At 37.8% G+C, this 23,366-nt stretch overlaps 1 pseudogene; it reads right to left on the reverse strand.

The window, feature by feature from the left end:
• Window positions 1-18,478: 18,478 nt before the first annotated feature.
• The window catches only part of LOC123940771, a 54,176-nt pseudogene continuing 49,288 nt past the window's right edge, over window positions 18,479-23,366 (reverse strand).

Here is a 23,366-nt window from a genome sequence, read left to right on the forward strand (position 1 = left end):
TGAAATGAGTAGCCAAAAGATCATTGATTTAAAAAGATTAAACAGAAAGGTTCAAATATATTTTTTATGGTACAAAGGTACCTAATGGAGAGAACAACCTTGCATAATCCAATTTGATATGTGATTAAATTAGTTGGTTTGGCTCATACCTTTCCCTAAGATGAAGAATGCTGGCCAGCTGAAATGGATGCTGGGAAACTCCTGGGGCATCATGTTATCCCCAAGGAGGACAACTCACTTGTGAATAATCAGGAATTGGCTGTACAGGAAAACCTTACTATTGCCAGGGTTTCCATTCAGAAATAAACAGAAGTTACTGAATGTCTGAGGAAAAAATGTCGAACGAGCATGAAGAATACCTACCATATGCTGAGAACCATGCCACACAATTCACATGAATCACACATTGACCTTTTCCCCTCAACAGTTCCTAGAGGTTTCTATTTTACATAGTGGAGGAAACTGGAAAGTTTAAGTATACTTTTCCAAAAGCACAGAATAAATAATAGCAGATTAAAAGTTCAGGTTTGTCTGACTAATGTGATGATTTCTACACCATCCTTGACTCCCTGCGAATCACTATATCATGTTGAGCACAGGTGAAAATGTAGTAATATTGCAAATCAAATCTTTCCGTCTAACATGCATAACACACACACACAGACACTTGTGCACACGCACACGTGTGTAATAAAATACAACACCCTATTTTTGTGTTGTCTCACTGATGACAACTTTTAAGTCCCAGCATTCCCCTTTCCTCTGCCCCACACCTGGTCAGGCTTTAGGAAAGCCTAGGTGCTCCCCCTTTTGATATAGGTGGAAAATTCATATCTTTCCAGTCCCTGTTTTCATTGAGGAACTCTCATGCTCGCCCCACTCCTAACTCCCTTAAAAATCTCAAAGCCAGTCTCCTCTCCCCACTTTCGTGACCCATGTTTGGACCTGATAGACCACAATCCTACTCTCCCTAGAAAGTCTTATTGAATAGTAACAAGTCTTTTCAAACCTTCTTGGTGTATGTGTGGCATCATCAATCTTGACATCTGAACTAAATATTGGGTAGACGGTCCATTTCTTTGTTGTGAGTGATGATAACGGTTGGCAGAGGAAACAGAATGACTAGACAATGGCTACTATTACTAGGGAGATTTCTTCTCTTATATTGGCTTCATAGCTGGATGTGCTTGCTGGCAATGTTGCGTTTTGAACTGTGCTGGTTTGTACTGCAATTGGTTAAGTCCTACTTAATCCCACCAACTTGAGTTTCAAGTTTTAATATTTAGCATTTAAGGACAGAAGTAGTGACTGGGACCCTCTTTATACAACAATTTTTTAAAAAAGGGCCACTTGGCTTTGGTGTCTGTACAATATAGGCCCTAGAATAACTTTTTAAACATCCATTGAAATGCAACATTTGGCAGACCTTTATGATTATAATCAGTACCGGAGTTCAAATTGCAGTTCAGCTTAGAATCCTACTACATTTAATTGTGGTGTTCCCCATAACCTTAGGGATATTCCTGAACATAAAAGAGAGGACAAAAAGACATGTCTTAACCATTGGACCTTAATCATTGGATCTTAACCATTGAACTATTTCCTTGCCAAAATTCTCCAAAGTCGTAGTGACCATTGCCCTAAAATATCCCATAGTGAGAAGACAGGATCTTACTCAATGAATAAAAAATTAAAATTAATTAATTTTTTCAGTATTTACAAATGGCTTGACAAAATGGGACCCCGTGTTCATTTTCCTCCCTAGTTAAACTAGTTAATACAGACCAATGTAAATTAAAGCAGGGCCTTCAAAAATTGAAACACATGATGGAAGACCTAATTAAGGAAAGGTTGATTATTCACACTGCTTTTCTATTTAACAGCCCAATTTGATCTATTGTCAAACTGGGAGATATTGAATGGCACCTTATGGTACCTTCCCCCAACCTTAATGTCCTGGTCCCACTCAGTAAAGCCTATACCCAATATTATCATAATATTATTCAAATTACTGTCTCCATCCACCAATTGGTAAATGCTTAGTCATAGATTTGGCTAAAATTTTCTGATCAGTTTCTCTTTCAACAGCTTCTCAAGCTGTAGTTGGCTTTCATCTCTGAAGAGACCAATGCACTTTTATCTGACTGCTTAAAGAGTGCTACAACAGTCTCTCCATCTCACGTGATCCTTGCAGGCAAGTTCTTAACCACATCCAACTCACTCCAGGAGTACAGGTATGATATTATTTTGATGACATCATTTTCCAAGGAGGTTCATTTGACATACTCATTCGGGCCATACAAATCTTAACAAAAGAGCTCACTAAAAGAGACTGGGCTATTGTACCACAAATAGCATTAGACCCATAACCTCAGTTAAATTCTTGAAAATGATTAAGTAAACTGAAACTGCTTTGGTAGTGATAGAATGTTAAGAATGTAGTGTTAAGAACAATTGTTGATCTACTCATCACCCATAATTTTAAAACAAGCTTAACACCTTGTGGGCATTTTTGGGTTCTGAAGGTGACATATTCCTAAGTTACAAGTTTAACTTAATAAGCCCTTTATACTGTTACTTGAAAATCAGCCCATTTTGAATAAGGCATCTAAGATGGACATATGTTTCCCATGGACTTCTGGTAAAAGAAAACACCCTACTTGACTCCATGCCTCATACCATTAGAGTGACTATTGCTGGTTGTATACTGGGCTCTCCCAGAAATAGAGGTTCTCACAGGCCCTAAACCCACAACTCTCCATACCCAACTGTCCTTATGTCTTGGATTATAGAAGTAGCACGCCACAAGCTCAGCATAACCATGAGCCTTTCTTCTAGAGAATAGAGTCAAACATGGCTGCTAGCATATTCCATCAACAGGAGGAGTGTTCCTTCTATCCTCCATGTGTTGCCAAGTGCCATAGTTCTAGAGGAGAACTCTTTTATCCTGAACGACTTGGTCACTTGAGTAATCCCTTGGTTACATCTATGTGAATAGAAATGGAAATTCATATAATTTTTGGACAGCAATAGTGCCATCATATATGATGGATCTTAATATTACCTTATTATTCTTTTACCAGGATGTCCCTGAGCAAGAATAGAATCGAAAGGTCGGCATAATTTATTGTATATTAGGCAGCCATCTTAGCATTGGATACCTTGGCCAACAATTGGCCCCATCTGCCATTTACAAGTTCTATTTCTATTTTACCATTGCTATTTACCATGGTCATTGCCATGCTATTTTACCATTACTATTTACCTTGGTCATTGCCAATGGTTTGGTCATCTAGTGTGGTAACAACAACAATTGTTTAGCCAAAGTTACCTCTTTTGATGTAAGAATTCTTATGATCTCTTGCTTCATGAACATGCAAAAATTGGATCAGGATTACATAAATTCCTGTACATACTAAAGTCACAATACAAGATGTCACCAAAATACTCATTACCCCTTTCAGAGTTCCCAACTCTGTTCCTGATAGTGACCAAGGCACTTATTTCACTTCAAGAGCTGCATAATCTTGGACTCTTGAGCAACGCATTCAATGGAACATTCACTTCCCTTACCAGCCTCAGGCTATAGAAACTCAGGCCTTACAGAAGATGGTGATGGCCTATTTAAATTAGTTCAAACACGATTAACTGAAACACTACACACTTCAGCCATCAGTCAAATATCAGAGGTGAATTGTAATAGTCAGATTCAGTTTTCGATGTTCACTTGACAGCTGACAGATTTCAGTCCCAACCACTCCCTTTCTCTGTCTGCTTTATATCTGGGCAAGCTAATAATAAAGCTACTTCTTTGGTGCTAGTGGGAATTCCAAGCCACACAGGCCTCATTCCATATGAGAGAACACTTGCCTTACCGCCACCCGTTCTATCTACCATAAAAAACCCAAAGATGTTTTCTGTTCTCCACTTTTTCAAGCTATTCTTGGAACTGCTTGGGAGCTCATTCTGTTTTTCCCCCAAGGAAGCCTCATTATGTTAATAATAAACCATTGCATACTCTCCTGATGAATCTGTGGCATTATCAATCTTGATACCTAAAAAATTTTGAGTTTGGGAGGGATTCATCTCATCTTTATGGGTGATCACAAAAAAAAAATGCATTTCAGTTATTTTGGTATAGGACACCTATGAAGTAGTGACTCTTGGCATTATGATATAGTTCAATTGTATTACCATTACCAAAGAACCATAGATCTTTCCTGAAAGTGCGCCTTTTTAAAAAATATTTTATTTATTTGAAAGAGAGAAAAAGAGACATAGAAAGAGAGAGCACGAGCTGGGGGGAGGAGAAGAGGCAGAAGCAGACTCCCTGCTGAGTGTGGTACAGGGCTCAATCCCAGGACCCTGAGATCATGGCCTGAGCCAAAGGCAGATGCTTTGCAGGTGCCCCTGAAAGTGTACCTTTTCATATAAAGTATTGAAAATGTAAAGTTCTAGCTAAAATCCCTTAGAGTAAACTTTTCTTGCAACTAATATATGGTCCTTCTAATATGTCTGGCTAAGCCTTATAAAGAAAAAAAGTCTTCCTTTTTTCTCCAATTCTGTGTGTATTATACAAAACTTAAGTCTCCAAACATTTCAAAATGTCCATCTAACTCAAAACAGCAATGTTCTAACTTGTTCTGCATTCGGTTTTAAAAACAAAATATCTTCAGTGGTTTATTTTGCCAGGGCTAAATTGCCATTCCATGCTATATTTAGTATGTATTTCATGGAATTTTTTTTTCAGGATTTATACTTCCTGAATATTTATACTTGACTAACTTGAATATCCTTAAGAAAAGTTATCCAGTATTCAAAAAAATTAAATTTCATTTCATTTTCTTAAACCTTTGTGAATTTTTTGAGCAGCAAATCATACTCTATTGTCATTATGAACAGTGACATTTGTGAAAAGCATTGAGACATCACCATTTTAACCAAAGCATGTCTGAAGGTAAGATACCTGGAAGGGTGATATTCTGGTTGTGAGTGTTAAAGAATTAAGAAAATCTGGCACACTGCCTTAAGTCAAGTAGGGAAAATTAAGAGGGATTAGGGTTGTCTTTCAGAAAAGAGTTTCAAACATGAAAAGGAAACTTGAAGTTAAGGAGAGATTTAAATGGTAGAAAGAGCAGCGGGATTAGTAGGTGAGATCATCAAAAGCAAAAGAGAGCTGGGCTCTATGTCCAGGAAAACTTACAGGGAACTAGCCCTGCATCCAACAAGTGTATGCTGAAGTTTATCTTTCATTCAGTGCCTAGAGTTTGTGTCATGCCCATGCTGCTGACACATGAAACATGGTTTGTTTGGCCACTGAGGACAGGCAGAGTGAGCAGCTCTTCAAGTGCTCAGAGTGAAGCAGCAAACCTTCAAGCTAAATCTATCTCCTTGGTTTCCTGAGACTGACTTCTGGATTTAGATTCCCTTTGGTTTTGGATAAAAACAGTTTGTACTGTAGCAGAGTCTGCTTTATTAAAAGTATCATTGATTTTCTCTTTCTGCCTCTCCTGACTTTCCTCAAGAGTTGGGCAGTTTGTATGAACCTCAATTTCAGAAACACACATATACACACATGCACACACACACTGAGACATGCTCCCTGAGAATAATTTCCATAAATGTCTATTGCTTCCATTGGATTATAACCTTCTTGAGCTTAGGAAATAGATTATATTCATCTCTGGATTCTTTACCCCCAGCATATAATTTGATGTATGAGGGTCTCAGTGTGGTGTTATCTTATTCAAAAGGCAGGCAGACTTATACGAGGCTGAACAGTTGTTACTAAGACCTTACTCATAACCCATGCCAGAACTGTTGCCTCTGTTGGTGGCACTACCTCATTGTAACTGAACACTCATAGCTTTCATTTGTCACATTTTCTTACATATTATGTTACATCATGATTAATCACCGAAGCATGAGCTCCTCTTATTCTGGACAAGATTACATAGGTTCACATTTAAATCTCATACAATGTATTGTGCAGAGATACGTTCAATAAGCATTTCATTTAATATTTGTTTAGAATATATTTTTGATACTATGAATTTACTAGTAACTATGTGAGATAAAATGACTAAACACTGTTCACTTAAGGAATGTCATATTCTCTCTCACATCATAGATACTCAACAAGTATTTGTTGGATGAAAGGATAACATAAACTTGTTGGTCTAACACAGCATTGGACTAATTATAGTTTTTTTGTGTTGTTTTGTTTTTTAATTTTTTATTTATTTGTTATTTTTTTATAAACATATGATGTACTTTTATCCCCAGGGGTACAGGTCTGTGAATCGCCAGGTTTACATACCTTACCCAATGTCTCTAACCCCACTCCCATTCTCCCAACCCCACCTCCCCCCAGCAACCCCCAGTTTGTTTTGTGAGATTAAGAGTCACTTATGGTTTGTCTCTCTCCCAATCCCATCTTGTTTCATTTATTCTTCTCCTATCCCCCTAACCCCCCATGTTGCATCTCCAAGTCCTCATATCAGGGAGATCATATGATAGTTGTCTTTCTCCGATTGACTTATTTCACTAAGCATGATACCCTCTAGTTTCATCCACGTCATTGCAAATGGCAAGATTTCGTTTCTTTTGATGGCTGCATAGTATTCCATTGTGTATATATACCACATCTTCTTGATCCATTCATCTGTTGATGGACATCTAGGTTCTTTCCATAGTTTGGCTATTGTAGACATTGCTGCTATAAACATTCAGGTGCACGTGTCCCTTCGGATCACTATGTTTGTATCTTTAGGGTAAATACCCAGTATGCAATTGCTGGGTCATAGGGTAGTTCTCTTTTCAACATTTTGAGGAACCTCCATGCTGTTTTCCAGAGTGGTTGCACCAGCTTGCATTCCCACCAACAGTGGAGGAGGGTTCCCCTTTCTCCGCATCCTCACCAGCATCTGTCATTTCCTGACTTGTTAATTTTAGCCATTCTGACTAGTGTGAGGTGATATCTCATTGTGGTTTTGATTTGTATTTCCCTGATGCCGAGTGATGTGGAGCACTTTTTCATGTGTCTGTTGGCCATCTGGATGTCTTCTTTGCAGAAATGTCTGTTCATGTCCTCTGCCCATTTCTTGATTGGATTGTTTGTTCTTTGGGTGTTGAGTTTGCTAAGTTCCTTATAGATTTTGGACACTAGCCCTTTATCTGATATGTCGTTTGCAAATATCTTCTCCCATTCTGTCAGTTGTCTTTTGGTTTTGTTAACTGTTTCCTTTGCTGTGCAAAAGCTTTTGATCTTGATGAAATCCCAAGAGTTCATTTTGCCCTTGCTTCCCTTGCCTTTGCCGATGTTCCTAGGAAGATGTTGCTGTGGCTGAGGCCGAAGAGGTTGCTGCCTGTGTTCTCCTCAAGGATTTTGATGGATTCCTTTCTCACATGAAGGAGGTCCTTCATCCATTTTGAGTCTATTTTCATGTGTGGTGTAAGGAAGTGGTCCAATTTCATTTTTTTGCATGTGGCTGTCCAATTTTCCCAGCACCATTTATTGAAGAGACTGTCTTTTTTCCATTGGACATTCTTTCCTGCTTTGTCGAAGATTAGTTGACCATAGAGTTGAGGTCTATTTCTGGGCTCTCTATTCTGTTCCATTGATCTATGTGTCTGTTTTTGTGCCAGTACCATGCTGTCTTGATGATGACAGCTTGGTAATAGAGCTTGAAGACCGGAATTGTGATGCCACCAACTTTGGCTTTCTTTTTCAATATTCCTTTCGCTATTCGAGGTCCTTTCTGGTTCCATATAAATTTTAGGATTACTTGTTCCATTTCTTTGAAAAAAATGGATGGTATTTTGATAGGGATAGCATTAAATGTGTAGATTGCTTTAGGTAGCATAGAGATTTTCACAATATTTTTCTTCCAATCCAGGAGCATGGAACATTTTTCCATTTCTTCGTGTCTTCCTCAATTTCTTTCATGAGTACTTTATAGTTTTCTGAGGATAGATTCTTGGCCTCTTTGGTTAGGTTTATTCCTAGGTATCTTATAGTTTTGGGTGGAATTGTAAATAGGATTAACTCCTTAATTTCTCTTTCTTCTGTCTTGTTGGTGTACAGAAATGCAACTGATTTCTGTGCATTGATTTTATATCCTGACACTTTACTGAATTCCTGGACAAGTTCTAGCAGTTTTGGAGTGGAGTCTTTTGGGTTTTCCACATATAGTATCATATCATCTGCGAAGAGTGATAGTTTGACTTCTTCTTTGCCGATTTGGATGCCTTTAATTTATTTTTGTTGTCTGATTGCTGAGCCTAGGACTTCTAGTAATATGTTGAATAGCAGTGGTGATAATGGACATCCCTGCCGTGTTCCTGACCTTAGCGGAAAAGCTTTCAGTTTTTCTCCATTGAGAATGATATTTGTGGTGGGTTTTTCATAGATGGCTTTGTTAATATTGAAATATGTGCCCTCTATCCCTACACTTTGAAGAGTTTTGATCAGGAAGGGATGCTGTACTTTGTCAAATGCTTTTTCAGCATCGATTGAGAGTATCATATGGTTCTTGTTCTTTCTTTTATTAATGTGTTCTATTACATTGATTGATTTGCGGACGTTGAACCAACCTTGCAGCCCTGGAATAAATCCCACTTGATCGTGGTGAATAATCCTTTTAATGTACTGTTGGATCCTATTGGCTAGTATTTTGGTGAGAATTTTTGCATCTGTGTTCATCAAAGATATTGGTCTGTAGTTCTCTTTTTTGATGGGATCCTTATCTGGTTTTGGGATCAAGGTGATGCTGGCCTCATAAAATGAGTTTGGAAGTTTTCCTTCCATTTCTATTTTTTGGAACAGTTTCGGGAGAATAGGAATTAGTTCTTCTTTAAATGGTTGGTAGAATTCCCCTGGGAAGCCATCTGTCCCTGGGCTTTTGTTTGTTTGGAGATTTTTGATGACTGTTTCAATCTCCTTACTGGTTATGGGCCTGTTCAGGTTTTCTATTTCTTCCTGATTCAGTTGTGGTAGTTTATATGTCTCTAGGAATGCATCCATTTCTTCCAGATTGTCAAATTTGTTGGTGTAGAGTTGCTCATAGTATGTTCTTATAATTGTCTGTATTTCTTTGGTGTTAGTTGTGATCTCTCCTCTTTCATTCATGATTTTATTTATTTGGGTCCTTTCTCTTTTCTTTTTGATAAGTCTGGCCAGGGTTTTATCAATCTTATTGATTCTTTCCAAGAACCAGTTCCTAGTTTTGTTGATTTGTTCTATTGTTTTTTTGTTTGTTTGTTTGTTTTGGTTTCTATTTCATTGATTTCTGCTCTGATCTTTATGATTTCTCTTCTCCTGCTGGGTTTAGGGTTTCTTTCTTGTTCTTTCTCCAGTTCCCTTAGGTGTAGGGTTAGGTTGTGTACTTGAGACCTTTCTTGTTTCTTGAGAAAGGCTTGTACCGCTATATATTTTCCTCTCAGGACTGCCTTTGCTGCATACCACAGATTTTGAACCATTGTGTTTTCATTATCATTTGTTTCCATGAATTTTTTCAATTCTTCTTTAATTTCCTGGTTGACCCATTCATTCTTTAGAAGGATGCTGTTTAGTCTCCATGTATTTGGGTTCTTTCCAGCTTTCCTCTTGTGATTGAGTTCTAGCTTCAGAGCATTGTGGTCTGAAAATATGCAGGGAATGATCCTAATCTTTTCATACTGGTTGAGACTTGATTGGTGACCCAGGATGTGATCTATTCTGGAGAATGTTCCATGTGCACTAGAGAAGAATGTGTATTCTGTTGCTTTGGGATGACATGTTCTGAATATGTCTGTGATGTCCATCTGGTCCAGTGTGTCATTTAAGGCCTTTATTTCCTTGTTGATCTTTTGCTTGGATGATCTGTCCATTTCAGTGAGGGGAGTGTTAAAGTCCCCTACTATTATTGATTATTATTATTGATGTGTTTCTTTGATTTTGCTATTAATTGGTTGATATAGTTGGCGGCTCCCACGTTAGGGGCATAGATTTTTAAAATTGTTAGATCTTGTTGGACAGACCCTTTGAGTATGATATAGCATCCTTCCTCATCGCTTATTATAGTCTTTGGCTTAAAAACTAATTGATCTGATATAAGGATTGCCACCCCAGCTTTCTTCTGATGCCCATTAGCATGGTAAATTGTTTTGCACCCTCTTCCTTTAAATCTGGAGGTGTCTTCGCATCTAAAATGAGTTTCTTATAGGCAACATATAGATGGGTTTTGTTTTTTTAATCCATTCTTATACCCTGTGTCTTTTGATTGGGGCATTTAGCCCATTAACATTCAGGGTAACTATTGAGAGATATGAATTTAGTGCCATTGTATTGCCTGTGAGGTGACTGTTACTGTATATTGTCTCTGTACCTTTCTGATCTACTACTTTTAGGCTCTCTCTTGGCTTAGAGGACCCCTTTCAATATTTCCTGTAGAGCTGGTTTGGTGTTTGCAAATTCTTTCAGTTTTTGTTTTTCCTGGAAGCTTTTTATCTCACCTTCTATTTTCAATGATAGCCTAGCTGGATACAGTATTCTTGGCTGCATGTTTTTCTCGTTTAGTGCTCTGAATATATCATGCCAGCTCTTTCTGGCCTGCCAGGTCTCTATGGATAAGTCTGCTGCCAATCTAATATTTTTACCATTGTATGTTACGGACTTCTTTTCCGGAGCTGCTTTCAGGATTTTCTCTTTGTCACTAAACCTTGTAAATTCTACTTTTAGGTGATGGGGTGTGGGCCTATTCTTGTTGATTTTGAGTAGGGTTCTCTGCACCTCCTGGATTTTGATGCTTGTTCCCTTTGCCATATTAGGGAAATTCTCTCCAATAATTCTCTCCAATATACCTTCTACTCCCCTCTCTCTTTCTTCTTCTTCTGGAATCCCTATTATTCTATTGTTGTTTCATCTTATGGTGTTACTTATCTCTCGAATTCTCCCCTCGTGGTCCAGTAGCTGTTTGTCCCTCTTTTCCTCAGCTTCTTTAATCTCTGTCAGTCTTCGGTACTGCCTCTTGTTCTTTTGTTTGTTGTAATTTTTTCTGCCTTGTCATTTTGTCCAGATAAGAGGATATGAAGAATCAAATAAAATACTAAACGGGTGGCAAAGACCCCAGAAAAATGTGCTGTAACCAAATCAGAAGAGACCCCAAATTGTGGGGGGGAGAAAGGGAATAAAAAGTGGTTCAGGAAAAAAAAAAAGAAAAAAAATTTTAAAAATAACACAAAGAAAAAATATAAAAAAGAACAAAAAAATATATATTTTAGATAAACCAGTCAAAAAACGTTAAAAAAGAAAAGGGTAAAAGTTTTAAAAAATTTAGCAGAAGAAAAAAGAAAGAAAAAAATTGTAAAAAAATTGAATTAACTGCAAGACTAAAGAATCATTGGGAGAAAGCCATGAGTTCCACGCTTTGCTTTCTCCTCCTCTGAAATTCCGCTGCTGTCCTTGGTATTGAACCTGCTTTCCTTGATAGATGAACTTCGTCCTGGCTGGATATTTTGTTGATCTTCTGAGGGAGGGGCCTGTTTAGTGACCCTCAAGTGTCTTTGCCCGAGGCAGAATTGCACTGCCCTTACCAGGGGCCGGACTAAGTAATCCACTCAGGTTCGCTTTTGGGAGCTTTTTTTCCCTGAACACTTTCCATAGAGTTCCAGAGGACGGGAATGAAAATGGCGCCCTCCCAGTCTCTGACCCGGAGGAGCCGAGAGCCCGGGCCCCACTCCTCACTGCACCCCCAGAGAACAGCACCCAATCACTCCTGTATCCCCAGCCTCCAGCCGCGCTCTGAGCTCACCCAGCCCGCGACCAGTTCAAGGTAACCCCGAGCTGAGAGTTCAGTCCTCAGCTCTGTCTCTGTAGCTGGCTTCTCCATTCTAATACCTGCGAGCTCTGCTACACTCCGACACCCCCGATCCTTTTGCGACCCTGCGGGACCTGGGGCCACGCTGACCCCGCGTGGGCTTCATCCCGGTTTAGCCTCTGGAGCAATGTCCCTCAGTGGGACAGACTTTTAAAAGTCCTTATTTTGTGCTCTGTTGCTCCGCCACTTGCTGGGAGCCGGCCCCTCCCCCGCGTTCTATCTTCCCATCGTTTTGTATTCACTTCTCTGCCAGTCCTACCTTTCAGAAAGTGGTTGATTTTCTGTTTCTAGAATTGTTGTTCTTCTTCTCTTCAATCTCCCATTGGATTTGTAGGTGTCTGCAATGTTTAGATAAGCTATCGAGCTGATCCCCTGCTACCCGATGTAGTCTCCGCCTGCTACTTCTCCGCCATCTTGACTCCTCCCCTGGACTTATTATAGTTTAAAGTGGAGCAAGTTGACCGTGAAAGCTGAAGTTAATTATACACTCACTCCCTGTAAACTCTCTCCTTGTGTAGTGTGGAAGGGTCAGTTCCAGGCACAGTTCCGTGACATTAAGCTTTTCTTGTCAAGGGTTACACACTAACATTTCAAGCTCCAGAAGATATATATAAAGCTTTTTCAGTGATTGCCTTAGAGACCTTTTCCCTGTTTACATGGAGGAAAAGGAAAGCGCATCCTGCTCTGTTCTGACCTCAACTCGAGAAGAATCCTCAGTTTTCCCATCTGTTCAACTTCATTCTGGAGTTAAAGCAGCTCTAATGGAGTCTGTTACAATATCCTTCCAAGGTGGAGGCTTCTCATTCAGTACAAGAGTCAATCTGGCAGAGAGTTTCTCCTTTCTTCCCAGACCAAAGTGTTTCCTGATAGAGATTAAAAATCTCTGTCATTATAGATTTGAAGATAAAGATTTAATGGGTGTTGTGTACAAACCAAGAGACAGCCATATAGGAACCCCTATTGCATTGGGTGGCCTGAGATCATATTTTTTTTAATAAGAATGTGTGTCAACACAATCTTCAGTTCAAGCTTATAAAGAAAGCATTCAGGACACATGGACTAGCAAAGAAAATGTTAGAAAAGGAAATATAAACTGAGATGGTTTCCAGAAATGTGTGAATAGCCAAGAAAGGACAGAACCACAGAAGAAGGAAAAAAAAAAAAAAAACCACCTTAATGTAATCGTTACAGCCCAATGTAAACCACAATAAATACACTGCTATCCAGATTTCAGTTAAGGAACACTGCCCTTTGATATTTAGATAAAATTGGCTCAAGCCTTTATCCCAAGTCCTGTGGGAAGTCCTGTCGCAGTACATACAGGGATTAAAATTCTCGTGGTCATTTTTGACAGTCATTTTTACTTCTGTGAAACTCAGCTTCTCCCACAAGGCTTTGTTTTTGAATTCATATTCATTGAAAATTTAGGCAGGTCAAGATAGTTTTTATCTCAGCAAGGAATTCTGTTTTAAATTGATCTTAGATGCCCCTGTTAGAGCAATGGCTGTTCAACGGTCAATTTCTGTACTTGCTTCAGCCTCTTGACATAAGTTCTCTCTTCTCTTTCTTCCCTCTGTAAGTTTAAAAATGCTTCTCCTCCACCACCTCCCACCCCCCGATATCCACATTTTAATTCCTTTAAGCTGTGAATGTCACCTTAGGTGTGGTCAAGAGGAAAAAAAAAAGTATGATTAAGTTAAGGATCTTGAAATAAGAAGAGTATTCTGTCTGGTGGGTCCTAAAAACAATCACATGTATCCTTTGAAGATGGAGGCAGAGGAATTTTATAGACAGACTCGCAGAGGAGAAGGTGATGTACAGATAGAACAGAGAGAGATTTGAAGATGCTGACCTCAAAGATTGCAGTGATGCAGCTACAAGGAAAGGAATCAGTAGCCATCAGAAATAGGAACAAGTTGGATGCCTGCTGGCTCAGTCGGTTAATCATCCAACTCTTGATCTCTGCTCAGGTCTTGATCTCCCGGTCATGATCTCAGGGTTCAAGCCCTACATTGGACTCCAGTGTGGAGCCTATTTAAAAAAAGGAAAAAAATAATAAAAAAGAGAAGAACTTCTTCCATGTTCCAAGTTTCCAATCCATCCAAGGCATGGATTCTTCCATTCTCCCCTAAAGCAGGGGGTGCAGTCTTGTCGCTGTGATTTCAGCACAGTGACATCAGTTTTGGATTTCTGGCTTCCAGAATGGTGAGAGAATCAGTTTCTGTTGCTCTGTGCCACAACATTTGTGGTAATTTGTTGCAGCTGCCCCAGGATATGACTACCATGCGCTCTTCTCTTCCCTCTGTCACATGTCTGTTCTTCTCTGCTCTTTTACCCCTACTGTCTGTGGCTCTCCATGCAGAGCAGTCAGCTGTCCCCTGGAAAACCCTGGTTTTCAGGATATCCACCTTGGCCAAACTACATAAGAAACAGGGGTAGGGCAGGATGGCCTGCCCCCTGACAGTTGTATAAAAATGTGGCCAATGCTTCCAAAACCCGTTTTCTGAACCTTAAGCTACATTGCACCTCTAAATTAGAGTTTTTCTGCATACGCACTTCCACCCTCACAATGAATTCTGGGTAAAGTGGTGGCAGAGGGAGCCTGAGGGAGACGAAGTTATACTTTTAGTTACAGCACATATAGGGATTGAGAATCAGGGTAACAATTCCCTACAAACATGTAAATAAAGTTTGGAAAATACTTCGAAGGAATGGGCAAAACAACTACACATAAGACATTGAAAGTAAAAGTCAAAAAACAGAGGAGACAAACATTCATGATGTTTACCCGAGACACAAAGCTGATTCTGTGAACTTCACAATCCCTCCATAGAGGACAGATTGGGTGAAATCTATACTAACACTGTATCATAGTTTGAGATTAGATATACTGCTCAGTAATTGGTTGAACTGTAATATTTAACATTTTGTGGAGTTTCTCAGAGTGTGATTTGCAGAAGCATCAGACGCACTTGTTAAACACTCAATGAGAACTGACAATTTGTATTTATAACAAACTGAATTTGAGAAATGGTAATCTTCAGAGAGTCACTAAAATATTCCCATTTTGCCCCATATCTCAGTTTAAGACTCCTAATATCTACCCTAGGGTATACCTAATTGCAACGAATTGTTATTTCTCTCTATAAGGAATAAATACCATTTGAGATCTTTATCTCTGATTTAATCTGCCTGGATTCCCATCCATGTCATAGAAAAAAAGGAAGTTCGAAATTATTTTTTTAAGCCTTCATAAGAGACAACGAAAAATCATTTATATAGAGCTGAACTGTCTCAATCGCAGCTGCTGAACATACTAGTAGGGTCAGATCTAAAAGAATTGAGAAGGTATATATTCCAAAAGGCTTCTGCTTTTGATTTTTTTTTTTTCCTTTCAAGAGACTCAGACTGAAGAACACTGCTATTAGTTCTCTGGATGATTCTGAAACTCAAGAGGTATAGAGTAAGACAGACAGTAGTTCCAAGGTAACTAGGTCTGGAAACTCACAGGGGGAGAAGAACCATAGATTGTTACTTTCAAGTTAGTGGTTTGTTTTGCAAACCCAAATTACCTAACATAACTAAGTATTTCCAACTCAAGAAAAAAAAAATGGGTATTTTTGTATCATAGAGTATAATTCTTTTTCCATGATTCAAGTAAGTTTAAAGGGCAGATTATTGGTTAATTTCATTTTCCTGAATAGGGTATTTTCTTTAAGCATGGTCTGTTAAATGTTGGTAAAAACAAAAGCACTCATGGTTTATTTTCAAGTTCATCATATTAAAACAGATTTGTTTTTATTTTTAAGTGAAAAATCTTTTATGTGGCATATGTATTTAGAATTTTAATGTGTTACTAATTTTCACAGTTATCTGAAACCAATGCACAAGTAAATAATATTTATTAACTGGTAAATGGTACTTCTGTTACTTGTGGGTGTTTTGCAAACTGCTCTATTTGCAAAAGAATGGGCTTTCATATCACTAGGAATCATCATAAAAGTTATCTCCTTCATCACTGCTTCCAAGGAGTAAAAATTAGGTTCAATTGAGGGGATTCATTAACTTTCAAAATATAAACAAATTGTCTTTTTCCCCCTTAGCAGGAGGACATCAATGGTTTACAAAAGCTTGAGTGTTTCCTTACCTAAGGAGCTAACTCTTATTTCACTAGGGTTTTTATTACACTGGAGAATAAATCGTGCACTAATGGCATGTTTTTATGGCAACCTTCTTGTCAGAGAAGCCTTGTTTTGCTTATCAAGAGATGTTCAGGAAATTAACACTCTGCCGCTCTGAAAGGATCCTCAGACAGCCCAGATTGAAGAACAGATTGCTTCTGCAATTCCTTCATTCTTTTGTCACACCTTAATAATTATGCACAATAAGTACCAAAATGCCTCCTATTGTGCACTGCTTATGATCACAGTACCACAGAGGAAGCCGATGTGAACACAATGGATCAGTAGTATTAACTAGATCCCATCTTTTATCACGTCCTCTGTGTGAGTAGATGAATGGAAATGAAAGAGCAGCACTTGAAAGGAGTACTTGGGAAAAAGATGTTCCCAACTTGATATTGGAAAGAAGAAAATTGCAATGTTTCATAACTGGAGACATTATATACATTTCCATTGTATAAACGTAGACAAATGGCCTACAATAACTTCCCAGTTGAAAGAGAACACAGAAAATTTGTTTTCTTCCTTTACCTTAAAAATCATTGTAAAGCATTTTTAAAAATAATTTGCTAGGCCAAAATAAAAAGATAAGGAAAAATTAAAAATCAACGATAGTAAGTTGATACTTCAGTGAGTTTCTGCTGTGAACAAATTATTGTGACTCTGTCAAGAAATAATAACATAACTAATTGGTTTTAAAAATATCAGAATTTTCCTTTTCTACAATTTGTGGTTAACGTTAGAAAATAGAAGCAAATAATCTTGGATTTTATTAGTAATTATTCTGATAATATTTATTTATTGACGTATCCCATGGCATTTATGTGCACATTTTGTAAGCATTTCTTGCTTAGTTATACCTTGGATTCTGACAGTAACTACTGATTAAAATAATGTGTAGGATATTGGATTTTTCACCATCATAGTAGTAACACAAAACTAACTACACACTGCTGAGATAATTATTCAGAGGATTTGGTATGCCAAGTCTCCCTTTTAAAAATTAAAATCATTTTTAGTTTGACAATGTATTCAGTTAGCACTTTTTTTTTCCTTTAAATGAATTCAGTGCCTCATAAAAGTGCTGGATTGACAGACTTTTGGAGAGGAGGCTTTTGTTTATCCCTCAAATGAGGACAGCCTGGGCAGCAGCAGGGGAAGCTTCCACTTTTAGGCAGGTGGAACTCTCAAAAAAGAAAATTCACACTCCTGTCAATACCATTTAAAGTTCTCACTTACACCAGTTTCACATGAGATAAAGCATTTTGTGGTTGTGACTCACATCTCACTCCCCTTCCCATGCTTAACTGAAGTTTTCCAGCCAATTCTGGAATTAATATAAATCTGCCCATGTCACTGGCTCAGGGTGAGCATCTGCAAAACTAATACCACATTTCTTAACTCTGAGAACCCATCTTTTTTTTTTTTTTAAATCTGTGAAATCCATCCTTAGTCTGACTGGAAATGGAGTAAAATAAACTGGATGTAGGAGGGTCTATAGGAATCTGGCTTGTTTCACATGTGTGGACATCATAAATACTTGTTTAATTCAAAGAAAATATTTAGCTTTAAACTTAAAGACTCTTTTCAGTTGAAATTCTCCTGTTTGAGGTAGGGACCACTTCCTTCAAAAGTTAGCTTTGGCCTCCTTTGGACAAAACCTCAGGGCTACATGTAGATCTCCCTGAGATTCTGATGTGGAGATTGTTTTTTAATTAAAATCCTAAATATTTTGTCATATCATCTGCTTATAAATTATTATTGGTAAAAATTCTGGAGTATATAAATTAAATGATTAACTTTGGTAACAGATTTTTGGGTACTTCAGATGCTTAAACTTTGAAAATATGCCATGTAAATTTTCATGTGGGAAAAATAGTTTTTTTCAATTATAAAAATGCAGGATGAAAAATCTGGTGAAAGTATATACTGAAGATAGTTTTGATAAAAGCTGTCTATATTAAAATCTGTTAGTAAAGTAATGTAAAATTCTTACAAAGTCCTACAGACTTTTAGTTACTGCAGACAATTTCTGCAGACAATAAGCAGTATGTCAAGTGTGGATAAGTATAGGTAACATAGAATCATTTTCCAGAGAGAAAATGTCATAAGGCTATTTCCATTCTTAATATGAATGGATATGGCATGTGATCTGTTCTAAGCTGTAAAGAAGAAATATTGATTTGACCAATTGACACTCTATAGACCACAGGTATATCTTGGAGTTATAATGGATTCAATTCCAGACTGACACTATATGATAAATATGGCAATAAAATGAGTAAAATATTTTGGTTTCTAGTATGCATAGAAATTATGTATCCTCTATACTCTAGTCTAATAAATGTATGATAGTATTATGTCCAAAAAATTATGTATATAACTTGACTAAAAAATAATTTATTTCTAAAAATTGCTAGCATCTGAGAATTCAGTGAGTCAAAATCTATGCTTGTGGAGGTCTTGCTTTAAAGCTGATGACTGCTGAATGATCAGGGTGGTCCAGGTTGTTGAAGGTGAAGGTGGTTACGGCAATTTCTTAAAATAAGATGATGAAATTTACCAGACTAATTGATTCTCCCTTTCACCAATGATTTCTCTGTAGTAGACAATGCTGTTAAATAACATTTTATCCTAGTAGAACTTCTTTCAAAATTGGCATCAATTTCCTCAAAACCTGTCACTGCTTTGTCAACCAAGTTTATGTAATAGTGTAAAAAGTCTTCATATCATCTTCACCAAGAGTAGATTTCACCTTAAGAAACCATTTTCTTTGCTCATCCATAAGAAGCAAACTTTATCTGTTAAAGTTTTATCCCGAGATTGCAGCAAGTCAGTCACATCTTCAGGCTCTACATCTAATTCTAGTTCACTTGCTATTTCCACCACATCTACAGTTACTTCCTCCACTGAAGTCCTGAACCCCTCAAAATCATCCAAGAAATTTGGAACCAACTTATTCCATACTCCCCTTTACATTGACATTTTGACCTTTTCCCATGAATCAGGAATGTTCATAATGGCATTTAGAATGGTGACTTCTTTCCAAAAGGTTTTCAATTCACTTGGCCCAGATCCAAAAGAGGAATCACTCTCTGTGGCAGCTGTAGCCTTATAAAATGTATTTCTTAAGTAGTAAGACCTGAAAGTTGAAATGACTCCTGGATCCATGGGCTGCTGAAGAGCTGTGTTGACAGGCATGAAAATAACATTCATCTCATCGTACATCTCCATCAGGGCTCTTGGGTGACCAGGTCTATTGTCAATCAACAGTAATATTTTGAAAGGAATCTTGTTTTTCTGAGCAGTGGATCTCAAGATTGGGCTTAAAATATTCAGTAAACCATGTGGTAAGTAGAAGTGCTGTCATCCAGGCTCTATTGTTTCATTAAGAGCAAAGGCAAAGTAAACTTAGTATAAATTGGGGAGGCCCTAGAACTTCTCAAATGTTGAATGAGCACTGGCTTCAGTTGTATTAGCCCCCAGCAAGAGAGTTAGTCTCTCTTTTGGAAACCTGAAGTCATGTCTTGACCGCTCTCTAACTGTGAAGTGTTTGCCGAATCTTCCTCCAATAGAAGGCTGCTTCACTAACTGGAAAATCTGTTTAGGGTACCAACCTTCATCGATTATCTTAACAAGATCTTCTGGATAACTTGGTGCCGCCTCTACATCACCTTGCACTTCTGTGTTATGGAGATGCCTTCTTTCCTTAAATCTCATGAACCAACCTCTGCTAGCTTTAAATTTCTCCTCTGTAGCTTCCTTGCCTCTCTTAGCCTTCACAGAATTAAAGACAGTTAGGGCTTTGCTCTGGATAAGTTTTAGCTTAAGGGAATGTTGTGGCTGGTTTGATCATCAATCCAGACCACTAAAACTTTCTCCATCCCAGCAATAAGGCTGTAACACTTCCTTATCATTTGTGTGTGTTCACTGGAGTAGCATTTCTTTTTTTTTTTTTTTTTTTTTTTTTTTTAATTAAATCATTCCAGGGTGCAAGTTTACCACGCTGGTAGCTTTTTTTTTTTTTTAATATTTTATTTATTTGACAGAGAGAGAGAAGTCACAAGTAGTCAGAGAGGCAGGCAGAGAGAGAGGGAGAAACAGGCTCCTCACTGAACCGAGAGCCCGATGCGGGGCTCGATCCCAGGACCCTGAGATCATGACCTGAGCCGAAGGCAGAGGCTTAAACCACTGAGCCACCCAGGCGCCCCTGGAGTAGCATTTCTAATTTCCTTCAAAACTTTTTTCTTTTGAATTCACAACTTGACTAAACATTTGGCACAAAAGGCTTAGCTTTTGGCCTGTTTCAACTTTCAACATGCTTTCCTCACTAAGCTTAATCATTTCTGCCTTTTGATTTAAAAGTGAGAGTGTGAGATTCTTCCTTTAACTTTAACACCCAGAAGCTATTGTAGGGTTGTTAATTCACCTAGTTTTATTATTGCTGTGGCCCAAGGAATGAGGAGGCCTGGGAAGAGGGGAAGGGAGGAGGAAACAGGCAGTCATAGAGCAGTCCCAACACATACAACATTTATTGGTTGAGTTTGTTGTCTTATATGGACACAGTTCATGGTGAACCAAAACAATTATAATGGTAACATCAGATATCACTGATCACAGATCACCATAACAAATATAATAGTAATAGAAAAGTTTGAAGTATTACTAGAATTACCAGAATGTGACACAGAGACACAAAGTAAACAAATGCTGCGGGGAAAAAATGGCACCAATAGACTTGCTTGAAGCAGACTTGCTACAAACCTTCAATTTCTTAAAAAAAAAAACCATGGTATCTGCAAAGCATAATAAAGCAAAGTTCAATAAACAATAAATGCCTGTATTCTTCAGGATTTGAGAATAATCAGTCATAACATTTATGATCATATAGGTCTTAGATATTGATTTTGATGGCTTAATTTATTATTTATTGAGCCATTCTTTTGTCCATCATTGATATGTATTATCTACCTAAGTAGTACAGACACAGGTAAATGAAGCCCTTTTTCTGAATCTGAGCATTATAAGAAGCATGTACACCACATCTATCAAAAGGGGTATTAACTAAATGAAGAACCCTGCGCTTGAAAGTTGCCCTGTTATTCTATATACATAAATGTGTAAAAAGCCTTACTTTGGATTATCTAAATGGCCCATTAAGAGCATGATTATTCATAAAAATTGTACCAATATATATTTTATTTAAAAAAAATCTTTGTTTCCTAAGGATGACCGGTGGCTCTCATTTTTAATTTTCAGCCACAGCACCAATCATTCTATCTATGTTTGAGGAATTCTTCCTTAAGGACATCTCATTTATCTCTCATTTGAGATGCTGAAAAGGACTTGTTCACTCTCCAGTCCTCACTTGGTAGCTAAAGCATTGGCAGACTTTCTCACTTAGGCTCTGTCGAGCATATAAAGCTGCCACAACTTTTGAAGCTAGTGAGATATAGAAGCAGGAACAAGAGTTAGCTTTTTCTGGGGAGACCAGCGTCAGGAGTGCCAGCTAAGGCAAGTTTTTGGAATCAGCAGCATCAGGGTTCTAACATTGCTCTTCAGTGTCCAGCAGAGGTGGAAACAGTGATCCATACTGTGGCCTGTCCCAAGAGATGGCAGCATGGAGAAATGTATTTTCAACTTAAAACAATTTAAAGGACTGTACTTTTGTAAGTAATGTTTCTTTCTTAAAGGAAAACAAAACAAAACCCAAAACAAAACAATGCACCCGCGTGGCTCAGTTGGTTGAACATCTAACTCTTGATTTCAGCCCAGATTATGATCTCAGGGTCTTGAGATCAAACCCTGCATTGGGCTTTGTGCTGTGCTGGGCATGGAACCTACCTGTAATTCTCTCTCTCCCTCTCCCCATCCCCTACCCACTGCTAGTGTTCTCCTCTCTTTAAAGAAAAAAGGAAAGAAAGAAAGAAAAGGAAAAAAAAGCATCTTCTACTATGTGAAAAATTCTGTCACTAAAACGAATCATTAACAGAGTGAAAAGGTGATCTATCAAAAAAAGGAGAAAATATATGTAAATTGTATATCTAATAAGGAATTAATATCCAGAATATATAATGAACTCCTATAACTAACAACAACAAAAGAAATAACCAAATTTTTTTTAATGGGATAATGGCTTGAATAGACAGTTATCCAAAGAAGACATACATATGGCCAACAAGCACATGAAAAGATGCTCACCATCACTAGTCATTAGGGAAATGCAGTTCAAAACTACAATGAAATACCACCTCACACTCATTAGGATGGCCACTACCTAAATAACATAAAACTGGTCCTCCCAAAGATGTGGAGAATTTGGAATAATTGGGTCCTGTTGATGGGAACGTAAAATGGTGCAGTTGCTATGGAAAACAGTATGCAGGATTTTTTAAAAATTAAAAATAGGATTCCCATATGATCTAGCAATCTCCCTTCTGGATATATATCCAAAATAATTCAAAGAAGGATCTTGAAGAGACACTTCTATACACATGTTCATTGCAGCATTTTCATAATAGTCAAGAGGTGAAGATAACCCAAATATCCATGAATGGTGAATGGACAAAGAAAATGTGATATATATATAACAGATACTATTCAGCCTTTAAAGAAAGGAGATCTTGTGACATGCTATAATGTGGATGAACCTCTAAGACATTATGAAAAGTGAAATAAGCCAGTCACACAAGGGCAAAAACTTTTTTAGTCCACATGCTTAAAGTATCTAACATAGTCAAAATCATAAAAACAGAACACAGGAAAGTGGTTGCCAAGGACTAGATGGGAGAGTGGGAATTTATGTTTAATGAGTATAGAGTTTCAATTCTGCAGGATGAAAAAAATTCTAGAGATCTTTTATACAACAGTGTCCATAACTTAGTGAACTCTACACTTAAAAATATTTAAAATGGTCAATTTAATTTTAGGTGTTTATAATCACAATTAAAACTAAATTTTAAATTAAAATATTTTTTAAAAAGTTTTTCTGTCTTTTGTTTTCCAGGATTCATCCTCAAATGTAGATTTTTTTTTTTTTAAGATTTTGTTTTATTTATTTGACAGACAGAGATTACAAGTAGGCAGAAAGGCAGGCAGAGAGAGAGGAGGAAGCAGGCTCTCCGCGGAGCAGAGAACCCGATGTGGGGCTCGATCCCAGGACCCTGGGATCATGACCTGAGCTGAAGGCGGAGGCTTTAACCTACTGAGCCACCCAGGTGCCCCTCAAATGTAGATCTTGACTGTCTTATTTAGTTTATCTGGTCAACTCTGATTATGACTAGTTTTCTGCCCCTGAAACTTTTCTCTCTCTCTAGATGTGGCTACC

Source organism: Meles meles, chromosome 4 (assembly GCF_922984935.1).
Source record: "Meles meles chromosome 4, mMelMel3.1 paternal haplotype, whole genome shotgun sequence".
Classification (NCBI taxonomy): Eukaryota; Metazoa; Chordata; class Mammalia; order Carnivora; family Mustelidae; genus Meles; species Meles meles.